This window comes from Chiloscyllium punctatum, chromosome 7 (genome assembly GCF_047496795.1).
Source record: "Chiloscyllium punctatum isolate Juve2018m chromosome 7, sChiPun1.3, whole genome shotgun sequence".
In the NCBI taxonomy this organism is placed as follows: domain Eukaryota; kingdom Metazoa; phylum Chordata; class Chondrichthyes; order Orectolobiformes; family Hemiscylliidae; genus Chiloscyllium; species Chiloscyllium punctatum.
Window position 1 is genome coordinate 131132452 of NC_092745.1, and position 12676 is coordinate 131145127.

Sequence of the window (12676 nt, forward strand, 5' to 3'; positions counted from 1 at the left end):
TGTAAATTCATAGTTTCTTGAAAGTGGAGTTGCAGATAGATAGGACAGTGAAGAAGGTGTTTGGTATGCTTTATTGGTTAGTGCATTGCGTTTCAGGGTTGGGAGGTCATGTTGCAGCTGTACAGGATGTTGGTTAGGATACTTTTGGAATGTTGCATGCAATTCTGGTCTCCCTCCTATTGAAAGAATGTTGTGAAATGTGAAAGGTTTAAGAAAAGATTAACAAGGATTTTGCCAGGGTTGGAAGGTTTGAGGAATAGGAAGAGGCTGAATAGACTGGGGCTGTTTTCCCTGGAGCGCCAGAGGCTGAAGGGTGACCTTATGGAGGTTTATAAAATCATGAGGGTATGGATTGGGTAAATAGGCGAGGCCTTTACTCTGAGGTGGGGGAGTTCAGAACTAGAGGGCATAGGTTTAGAGTGAGAGGGGAAACATTTAAATAGGATCTAAGGGGCAACTTTTTCATGCAGAGAGTGGTGCGTATATGGAATAAGCTGCCAGGGGAAGTAGTGGAGGCTGATACAATTACAACATTTAAAAGACATCTGGAGGGGTAAATGAATAGGAAGTGTTTAAAAGGATGTTGGCCAAGTGCTGGAAAATAGGACTAGATTAATTTAGGATATCTGGTCAGCATGAACGCATTAGACCAAAGGGTCGTTTCCGCACCGGGGGGGATGTGGGAATCGAGGTGTAACAGTATCAGAAACTCCAATGCCGGACACAATACTCCACTAAGCAAATGTGACAGTTTACTTCAGGTGAATAAAGTTAAAAATCACACAACACCAAGTTATAGTCCAACAGGTTTATTTGGAAGCACTAGCTTTCGGAGCAATGCTCCTTCATTAGGCGGTTGTGGAACTTCAGGTGAAGAAGTATGGTGTAGGAACGATGGGAATGGCCCTGCATGGGTAAGAGGCATGGTCAACATGATGTAAGGTCCATTGACATAGAAAGTTTGGGTAGGTGCGACAGTCCTGAGTAAGCACATGGACCACATGAAAGCTGCAAACATGCAAACAGTGGAGGAGTAAACATGCCGGGTTCCTCAACTGCCTTTCCGATTGTTCTGGAACCCATGAGTTCTCCCTCTCAGTTAGGCATTGAAGATACTTGGAATCTGAGATAGACACAGTGGATGTTGCTGCCTCAATGCCTTTGCCGCCTGAAGAGGAGAGTAAATTTCTTCCAAGATGCTCCAGATGCAAGAGGCAAGCTACTGTGTGTTATACCCCATCCGTATCGGACAGAGTTGGAGGAACCTGACCTGGTACTAAAATGTCCCAAGAGGAGCTACAAAAAAGAATTGGTCTATGTCCTTTGACTCGGAGACGGAGGTATGTAATGATTGTAACAAGGTCAGCCAGACGGATCTCATAAAACATGAGTTTCCTGACTGGGGCTGTTAATCTGGTCCAATTAGGGAGTCCTAGCTGACAGATATAAACAGGAGGAGCAGAGGTTCTGTTCACTCTGAGAGATGGTTTTGAGGGAGTTGAATCAGTATGGAGGACTCTCCATGTGTAAATAAAGGGTGACTTGGTGACGGGGTATGTGCCTCTGTAGCGTTAGTTCACTGTTAAGTAGATCATTCCCATTAATTTCACCAGTGCTACTTCAGTACTAATACTTAGGCCTTTCAGATTCTTATTTTCACTCACTCCTTGGATCATTCTTTAAGTACTGAAAAAAAGAGAAAAAAAAACAGGAGGATCAGAGCTTCTGTTCACTCTGAGTGAGTGGATCAGTGTTAAGGACTCTCCATGTGTAAATAAAGGGTGACATGGTGATGAGATACTGGCCTCTGTTGAGTTATTTTACTAGGGATATTATTTTAGAATCCCTACAAGCCCTAAAGTCACTCCAAGACTCACAACGTGAATAATGGCTACTTGGACAATATGCAGATGATGACAGCAGAGTCCAGAAAGTCATCAATTCATGGAAGATGGCTATGCAGAAGAAAATAATGAAGAAATGGTGAGAAGAGAGTCGAAAAAGAAGCACTGATTAACATGGGAGCAATATTACTTTTTTCATTAAGGCTTAATTTTATTCCACTGTAATTCAGTAACAGGCTCACCTTCAAGCCTAAAGGTTCAAGTTCCATTCAACTGATTGGAGAGAGTGCAGTATCAAGGAAGTGCTGTAGTCAAAGGTGTCATCTTTCAGACGACATTAAACCAAGGCCCATCTGTCTATCTCGATAGGCTCCAGAAATTCCACAACACCATTTCAAAGGACAGTAGGAACGTTCTCCCTAGTATCTTGGGCAATGTTTATTTCTCCAGCAACCTAAATAAAAAATACAGCATACCCCATCTCCACTGTTTCTCCATTGTTGTTCGTGGATATCTGCAAATTAGCTGACCCTGTTTCCTACATTGCAAAATTACTGTTTTAAAAGTCTTTATTAAATTTCATGATTTGTTGTAAACTATTTTTAGACATCACAAGGTAGTGGAAGATGCTGTATAAATGCAAGTTTTCTTTCTGCCTGAAACATGGAGAATTAGAAATAAAAAGGAAAATATTTTAAATTCCATGAAACAAAGACGAGTTACAATAAATAAGAAGGTGTGTGCTCATAGGTCTTAATGCACCCTGTTACTCTTCAAGTTTCATTTCTTGCCTGAACAATGCCTCCTGAACAAATTCTTGATCCTAATGTACAGTTTCCTGTTAGTTATTGCCTAATTCACTGAACAAGGCTCTGCATTTGTTACAATTTGATTGCTAGCTCTGGTGGTAAGTAGATCATGAGCAGCTTAGAATTTTAAAAAACTGCTTGACTGGTCAGGCATGCTTTAGGTCAGGTCATAAGTTCTGCTCAGTGAAATCAAGTCAAGCAGCTATCGCAGATGCACACATCAAGTAAACCTTGTCTCCTTTAATTGTGTTCAGCAATTAAACTGTTAGATCCCTGAAGTCAGCTTCCAGCTCAGTTAAAAAAGCATGTTAGGTTCACTGCTCATTATGTTAGGTTAATGTACAGCTCTGCCTGGAGCTAATTCAATCTAAGACTGCAGAGATGTTCTTCAAGTTAAGCACATGATACAAATGAAGTAGACTAATGCAAAGTTACCACACTCTGGGTGCACAGCAAAAAGTCTGCATTTAAGGTTATCTCCCAAATGATATACCTTTTGGGCTTTTTATTATTGAGACCAGCCAAGTGAGCTGGGGTCAAATCTCATACTGCAGTACCCAGGCATACATTTTGTTAAATTAACAAGAGTTATTCCATGGAAGAGGAAGTTCAGATGTAAGGTTAGATTGGAGAACTGTTTTCCTTGAAAAAGAGAAGGCTAAGAGAAGACAGGATAGAATTGCTCAAAATCTTGATGGATCTGGGCAAAGTAAAAAAAGAGAAAGAATAGGACAGATTTTAAATATTTATAAAAGAAGCAATGGCAACATGAGGAAAATTATTTCATGGGAAGGATCTGGAATGTTCAGTCAAAGACTATGCTGGAGGCAGAATCAATCGAAGCATTCAAAAGAGTATTGGACTGTTAACTGAAAAGTAAAATTGTGTCATGCAATGGGGAGAAGGTGGGAAAATGACACTAAATGAATTACTTATTTGGAGAGCTGGTGCAGATATGATGGCAAATAGGGGCCTGAACGACATGGGCTTTTGCAAGATTTATGGCAGAATCACGTGAGAAATCTGGCAAAGCCTATCCTGATGTCAAGAGCAACCGACTACATTATTTTTATGTACTTGCTGTATGTTGAGGTGAGTTTCTTGCTGGATAGCAATAAGTTGCCTATTAAGAGGGAATTATTGTTGGTTAACCACCTAATTAATGACATATTTCACCTTGTTAATATACAGCTTCCTATCTTATCAAATGAACAAACTAGATATCATAGATTCTTGACATGAAAATAGAATGTGTACTGGTGACTTAACAGCACACTGCTGACTATAAAAAGGCTCCATGTTGTCGAGCACAGAGCAGCATCTCAGGGCATGATCCATGGGAACCAGGCTGCCTGCATCCCTCATCCATTGCACAATGGCATCCAAGATTTATCAACCACTCAGGATCCTCATACCCTGCAACCCACATGCAGGGTGCTTAGGAAGGACTGACCAGCAATGTTGAGCAGAACAGCAATTAACATTGAAAGACTGCTGCCACCAGTCAGGAGTCTGGACACTTCTCTGTGGCTATCTGGTAAAGTCGCTCAATGGAGTGGGCCACTTTCAGTCTATCATAGAAAAGGGATTGCGAGTGTGGGGGAAGAAAAATGCAGTTTGTGTTACTAGAAGAAGATTTGGGAGCTACATGTGGGAATTAGGGAATGCAGACTGGGGAAGACAATTTGAACAAACTAGATATCAGTGGGAAGACAATTTGATTTGATGTATCATTGTCACATTTACTGAGACAGAGTGAAAAATATTGTTTTGCATGCTGTCCAGACAGATCATACCTTACATAAGTACATTAGGGTAATAGAACAGAATGTAGAATATAGTGTTACAGCTATAGAGAAGGTGCAGAAAAAGATCAACTCTGATATCTGAGGGGTTCATTCATAAGTTTGCTAAGAGCAGGAAAGAAGCTGCTCTTAAATCTGTTGATAGGTTGTGATGGGGCCAACAGTATTTGTAAGGGGGGTATGGTAAAGCATGGATGGGACAGGGGTGATGCGGGAGGGAAGGTTTGTCAACAATTAGGTCAACCCCTGGCTTTGAGGAAGGGGACAGTTTATGAAAACATCTGACATGTTCACTTCATATGGCAGAGGCTGTAGAGGGGAGGTGATCTGGTGCACATGTTGATGGTTAGCTGGGAACCTGGGTAGGTGTGAAACCTAATAAGGTTTACAAGATGTACTATCAGGAAGGGGATGTTTGGAGCCTCATTGACATGTGGAGGCAGAGGATAGAAACCTCTGGCCCAGAAGTGTTGTCTTACATCAAGATGAATGCTTCAAGACATAGTGGGAAAGAAAATGGCTGTAACTACGCCAGGTGTGGGTATGGCAAGTGTCTAAATCTGTGAACAATGTGCTGTCATTTTCTTTTCGACTGTGTGTGCGGCAGTAGCTTCTGGAAGTGGAAGTAAAAGTTGCCATGTCAATTGAACATTCGGTTTAGAGGGAAGTTACCCATGAGGGAGGGGATTGCAAGTCTGAGTCTCTCAATGTGAGTCTCTTTAGGAGACAGCAATAGTGCATACAAATCTATGCACCAAAAAGGACACAGATCTGTTGGCCTCCTAATCATGAACAATCTGTCTCTGGAAAATCTGGTCATGCAAGTCTGGCAATGCAACAATCTCTCAGTACTGCAGTGAAGTATGAAGCAAGGTCCTAGGAGTGCAGATTGGGTAATATCTTCCTTATCTCGCACTAAAGTATGCCAGCAGGACAAACTGCCAAACTGCAGAGCAAGAGACACAAACAAGTGTAGCATTTAGATTTACTCTGGTTAGTGACTGTCAACAGAAAGTTAGGTTTTCACAAATTTCCATCAGAATGCATTCATGATGTGGACCTAATTGTCAAAGTATGTCACAGAGTTGAGATGCACCCATAATGTGTGCAAAACCTGTATAGCAAATTTTACCATCATAGCAATTGTAAATCTATTTAAACACAACAGGCTTAGTCTTCTTTTGACTAAATGTGAATTGTGTTGTACTTTATTGAGAGATTCTCAACTTAATACCTAGTAAGATTCCTGCCATCCCTTGCCAAGCACTCCTCAATCCAGTGGCATCTCTCACCTCCAACTCACCTTAGCACTTGCCATTCCTGGAACAACTAGCCACCAGTGAGAGGGATCTTGTCATTTGGAGGATAGTATAAAACATGCTGATATGCTCAAACAGGTTGATGTTAAGAAGGAAGATGTGCTGGGAATTTTTAAAAACATGAGGGTAGTTCAGTTTCCTGGGCCAGACAGGATATACCCGAGGTTATTATGGGAAGCGAGGGAAGAGATTCCTGTGCCTTTAGTGATAATCTTTGCGTCCTCACTGTTCACTGGAGTAGTAGCAGATGATTGGACGATGGCAAATATTATTCCCCTGTTCAAGAAAGGAAATAGGGATAACCCTGTTAATTACAGACCAGTCAGTCTTACATCTGTGGTGGGCAAATTATTGGAGAGGATTCTGAAAGACAGGATTTATGATTATTTGGAAAAGCATCATTTGATTAGTGATAGCCAGTATGGCTTTATGAGGGGCAGGTCATGCTGCACAAGCCTTATTGAATTCTTCGAGTTAAAAATCGCACATCACCAGGTGATAGTCCAACAGTGTATTTGGAAGCACGAGCTTTCAGAGCGCTGTTCCTTCATCAGGTGACAACCACCTGTTGAAGGAGCAGCACTCCAAAAGCTAATGCTTCCAAATAAACCTGGTGTTGTGTGATTTTTACCTTTTGTACACCCAAGTCCAACACCGGCACCTCAAAATCATGAAGTCTTCGAGGATTTGACAAAACACATTGATGAAGGTAGAGCAGTGGATGTGGTGTATATGGAGTTTAGCAAGGTGTTTGATAAGGTTCCCTATGGTAGGCTCATGTAAGGAAGTAAGAAAGTAAGGAAGCATGGGTTACAGGAAAATTTGGCTGTCTGAAGACAGAATTGCCTGACTTTTTGAGCAAAATAGAATGTATTGGCAAATATAATTCTGCAAATGCAAATTGACCCATAGACTTGTATGTTTGAGTGAGGATGGTAGTTGATGGAAAGTATTCAATCTGGAGCTTGGTAACCAGTGGTGTTCAGCAGGGATCTGTTCTGGGATCTCTGCTCTTTGTGATTTTTAAAAATCACTTGGATGAGGATGTGTTTGTGTGCCTTCCTTGAGCTGGGCAAAGATGATTTTCTTTGACATTTGGAACTCCGGCATTGTCAGCATGTGGCCAGCCCAGTGGAGTTGGTTTTGGATGATCGTGGCCCGATTCTGGTGCTATTAGTTCCTTCAAAGACGCTGATGTTAATACTTCTCCAGATCCTAGAGATGACATCCATATGTAGTCCAAGTTTTGGAAATAAACGGAAGAGTTAGAAGGATGATTGCCTTATACGCAAGCATCCTCAATTCAGCACAAACGTCACAATCATCCAGGTGACCCCATTACACTATACATTCTATCTCACACACACTCACATGCGCACACACATGCAGACACTCACATGCAGACACTCACACTCTCTCTCCCTCATATGCATACAAATATATAAGTCTATGGGTGAATTTGCATTTGTAGATACATTCTACTTTGCTCAAAAAGTGCACAATCTGCAGGCATTCAATGCAGGCATTCAGTCCATGTAACTTTTTATCAATTCCACTTTGGAAATAGAACCAGTCAGACTCAAGATTGGGATACAGACAGACTCTAACCTCACACCTTTATGTCTGAGCTGAGATGTCACCTTTTTTTATATAACCATAAGTTTTCTTGAGAACGTGACTTAAAAGAAGTCCTGGGATTTACATATTAATGAACTGAAACCTGCAACCTCTTCTAATAGATGAAAGACTTAACAGTAATCTAGTTTTATTCAGTATATCATTTCAGTTGCATGACACTGTACTCTTTTGCTGTAAATTCTGTGTCTTATGGTCTTGCTCCACAACCACCTGATGAAGGAGCAGTGCTCGAAAGCTAGCACGTCCAAATAAACCTGTTGGATTATAACCTGGTGTTGTGTGATTTTTAACCTTGAGATGAAAATATTCATTTAGCCAGCACAAATGATGAGGGTTATCGAGCGAAGGTAGGAGAATGAGGTTGAGAAACATATCAGCCATATCAGTTTGAATGGTGGAGCCGACTCAAAGGGCTAATTGGCTGAATTCTACTTCTCTATTTTACAGTCGCATGGTACAATCCAGCATTTGGTACACCAGCATAATTAGTTTGCATATTGTACATGTGCAGAAATGTTTACAACTGAAATGTAGCTGGAATTTGCAAACAGATACCTCATGCATTTGCCCCTTCAGTGTCCGAAAGTCCAGCGGATGTGGATCCTGCACTTTTACCCATTAAGCTGAAACTAATCAGAGCATTGTTCGAACCTATTTCCAGTTGTATTTTAAATTCAGACAACAGCACTTGATAGCAGGCAATGCAGTTTGTGATGGGCACAGACAGCCTCACAGCTTTCATGTCCCATTTATCTCACTGTACTCCAAACATTTGCAGCCCACCATATGTAGATCCACCATGCTGAGCTTCACCTCCATCTATCCTCTCCTCCCTCTGAGACCCAATATTACACCTTGATGCCCTCCCTGCTCCTTTAACTTTCCCCCTGTGGAGGTCATGGTGGTGGTCGCAGCTAATATGCCCCCCTCCCAAATCCTATCATGCCCTCTGATGCTGTTCTGCACACCTTAAGTTTACCCTGTCACCATTCTTGTTCCCATAGCTACACCCCTTGTGATATCCTTGTGATATCATTTCTGTGATATCCTTGATACAGTGTGCAACTTTGTCTGCTCCCCAACCAGTATTCAGATAGAGCCCCTGATGGTGAGAGACCCAAACTGATGACTGACCGCCAAGCCATTGGACTCCAGATGCATTACACACCTGACTCATTATACGAGCATTCTCTGACTGTCAGCTGCCACCCACCTTCCAACTGAGTTGAGGACCAACCCCCATCTAGTTTCCAACATTTGGTTGAATATATGTACACTATGTTACTGTATATGCTGCTAGTACATGTTGTATTAAAAGGATGTCTTAGTGTGCCACACAGCAAGATATTCTTACCCTATGCCCACATTTCATCATTAGACAGAGCACTTTATAACAAACATGACAAGAATTCATGTGTGTCTGTGCAAAAGAGCATGTCAATACTGCAGGACAGAAACCTTTGGCTCAGGCTGAAGTGCCAACACACTAACAGGCATGGCATGAAAAAGCAAGGCCTAGATGCTGTAAGATTACAGCAGCATTAAGACAGGAAGTAAACAATCTGGAAATGTAGCCTGGTCCTATCTGTGAACTGGGTCCCTGTCCCTACATTCAAATTATCTCTACTGAAGCCTGTCAATACTAGTTTCTAATGCACCCCGCAATGCACATTTGTACTTCAAAGCAACATACTGGAAAAGTGCCATAACGATTGAAGGATTGGCAAATGTCGGATACTAATGTTCATGGATGAGGCTTGCATGAGACTGATGGCCATGGATACTGCCCCGAAATGCTGTTTGATGCTGAGCATCATGCAGGCTCCTCACAGCCAGGTGAAATCATCACTACACACTCAGATCTTTCATCTAATTCGTTTGGCACATTTGGTGAGGTCGGAAGGTAAATATTAATAACACATGTTTGGCAATAATAAGGCATTTAACACGTTATAATTTGCCATTATTAGCAACTCTCTAATGCCTAGCAAGAAACATACCTCACCACTCAACAAAAGAGAGAATATAAGACACAGCAAGGTGGCCAAACATTGATATGGCCTCACTAGACTTCACATCCAGCTCTGACGCAAACCTCGCGAATGCCTATGCTGCTCAGATCCTGATAAGATTCTGCCCAATATTTTAATTATGAAGCAAAATCCCAAGGGACCTATCTTTCAGTCAGGGTGTGAAATGGATATTATTGGATCCACCGCCAATTATATTGTTGATATTCTTGACCACAATGCCAATATCATAATGTTTTACACACTCACCTACATTTGAAATTTGGGCAAATATAGTCTTGTAGCAAATGAAATCATGAGTACTCTCGAATATCATTAATAAATAGACTTCAGCAGTTCAAGCAGGAAGCTCACCAACATCTTTTGGAGGGCAATTAGGGTTTGAATGAGATCCCCTTTCATTCATCTAAACTCCAGTGAAAAGAGGCTCTTTCAACCCAATCTCTCCTCTTAGGATAAACCTGCCATCACAGGCATAAGTCTGATGTACCTTTGCAGTATTCTGTCAAGTCTATCTTCTCTGATACATTGATAAATGAAAGCCTAATTAATGTGGCTCCTATAGGATAGGGAAATCTGGAATCTGAATCTTAAAACAATATCTTTCTCTTATGCGCGACGAAGGTTAATACCATATTATTATTTGGAAACTTGGGTTCTAAAGTGAAGAGAACCAGAAGAGGTGGCAGTACGTCGGTACACAGTAAGGACCAAGTCACCCTTGGAGTGATGCTTCACCCTTAGATCCAGTTAAAAATCACACAACACCAGGTAAGAGTCCAACAGGTTTAATTGGAAGCACACTAGCTTTCGGAGCGATGCTCCTTCATCCCAATGCACGCAAGTGGTCCTGTTTTGTTTCTTCGCCAAGTGAGCATCTCACTTTTAGGTATGCCAGTTGCTGCTCCTGGCATGCTTCATTGGACCAGGGTAATGAGAGATTGGGGGTAATGCTGGGCCATGAGTTTGCAGATTGTGTTTGATATGATTATGCTGCTCTGGGTCCACAGCAGTTCATGATGCCAATTTTGAACTGCTAGATTTGTTGAAAATCTGTACGATTTAAGGTGGTGATACGCTGACCGCAATGTTAGGTATTATCAATCTGAAGGTGGGATTTTAACTCTGCAAGGACTTTGTGGTTATTCTCGCTGATACCAGGAGTAGGCCATTCAGCCCCTCTAGGGTTTCATCCATTTTATGAGATCATGGCTGATCTGTGATCGAACTTCATATACCCACCTCTGGCACAAATCTCTTAATACCTTTGCTTAACAAAAATTTATCTTTAAAATTTAAAATTAACAACTGATTCTGCTGCCATTTGTGGAAGAGAGTTCCAAACATCTACCACCCTTCATGTGTAGGAATGCTTCCTAGAATCTCTCCTGAGCAGTCTAGTCCTAATTCTCAGTTTATGCCCCCAGTTCTAGAATCTCCAGCCAATGAAAATACTTTATCTACTCTGTTATGGACAAATGCAGGAAATTGTCAGAGTCGTATCCAAGGCCCAAATATCTTCAGCAGCTTCATTTTTGTTTTCATTCACAGGGTAAGGGCATCACTGGTTGGGCATCATTCATTGCCCATCCCTAATTACCCAGAGGCCGTTAAGAATCAATCACATTGCTGTGGATCTGGAGTCACATATAGGCAAGACCAGGTAAGGATGGCAGATTTTCTTCCTGAAATGACATTAGTGTTTCACAGTCATCATTAGATTCTTAATTCCAGATTTTTAGATAAGTTTCAATTCCACCACATGCCATGGCAGGATTTGAACCCAAGTCCCCAGAACATTACCTGGGTCTCTGGATTAACAGTCAGCAATGATACCAATAGGCTGTTGCCTCCCCATAAATTACTTTGCCTCCATCATATTGTCAGAAGTCGGAATGTTCATCGATGATTGCACAATGCCCAGCACTCCACAGATACTGAAACAGTCCATATTACTTGGGCTGAAAAATGGCAAGGAACAATTGCATCACACAAATAAGAAGCAATGACTGTCTCCGGTAAGACACATTCTAAACGTTGCCCCTTGATATTCAATGATGGTGTCATCACAGAATCTTCCCCTGACTACCAACAACACTCTGGAGGTTACAATTAACCAGAAACTGAACTGGACCAGCCATATAAAAGAACAGGTCGGAGGATAGGAATTCTGCAGCGAATAACTCATCTCCTGACGCCCCAAAATCCTGACCACCATCGACAAGGTACAACTCAAGAGTGTGATGGAATTCTCCCCATTTGCCTGGATGAGTGCAGTTCCAACAACACTCAAGACGTTTGACACCATCACCATCCAGCCCATCTGACACTGCATCCACAAACATCCACTCCCTCCGCCACCAATACTCAGTCACAGTAGCATGCACCATCTAAAAGACGCACTGCTGAAATTCACCAAAGGTCCTTAGACAGCACCTACAAACCCATGGCCACTTCCAACTAGAAGTCGAGGGCAGTAGCTACATGGGAACACCATTCTCTGCAAGTTTCCTTCCAAGCCACTCACCATCCTGACTCAAAAATATATCACTGGCTTCAGTGTCATTGGGTCAGTGTTGTTGGTTCAAAATCCTATTGGCATTGTAGATCTACCTAGAGGAAATAAACAACAGTGGTTCAAGAAGGCAGCTCTCCACCACCTTCTCGAGGGAAACTAAGGATGGGCAATAAATGCTGGTCCAGCCAGCAATGCTTATGTTTCATGAGTGGATATATTAATAAAGTATGTATTTTTATATTGTGTATATTAAGGAGTGATATGATTGTAGTTTATTTTAGATATGTTCTATGATTATTAATGGGGTGTCAGAAGTTTGGGAAAATCAGGTTGGCAGTGGATTGCAAGAAAAGGAATTTGTGAAATGTTTACGAGATGGCTTATCGGAGCAGTTTGTGGTGGAGCCCACTAGGGAACAGGCAATACAGAATTTAGTGTTGTGCAATGAGGCAGACTTGATAAGGTGAAGGAACACTTAGGAGGTAGTGATCATTATATGATTGAATTTACTCTGCAATTTGAGAGGGAGAAGATAGAATCAGAGGTAACAGTATTACAGCTGAATAAAAGCAACTACAGAGGCATGAGGGAGGAGCTGGGTAGAACTGACTGGGAGAGGAGCCCAGCAGGAAAGACAGTGGAACAGCAATGGCAGGAGTTTCTGGGAGTAAGTCAGGAGACACAGCAGAGATTCATCCTGAGGAAAAAGAAGC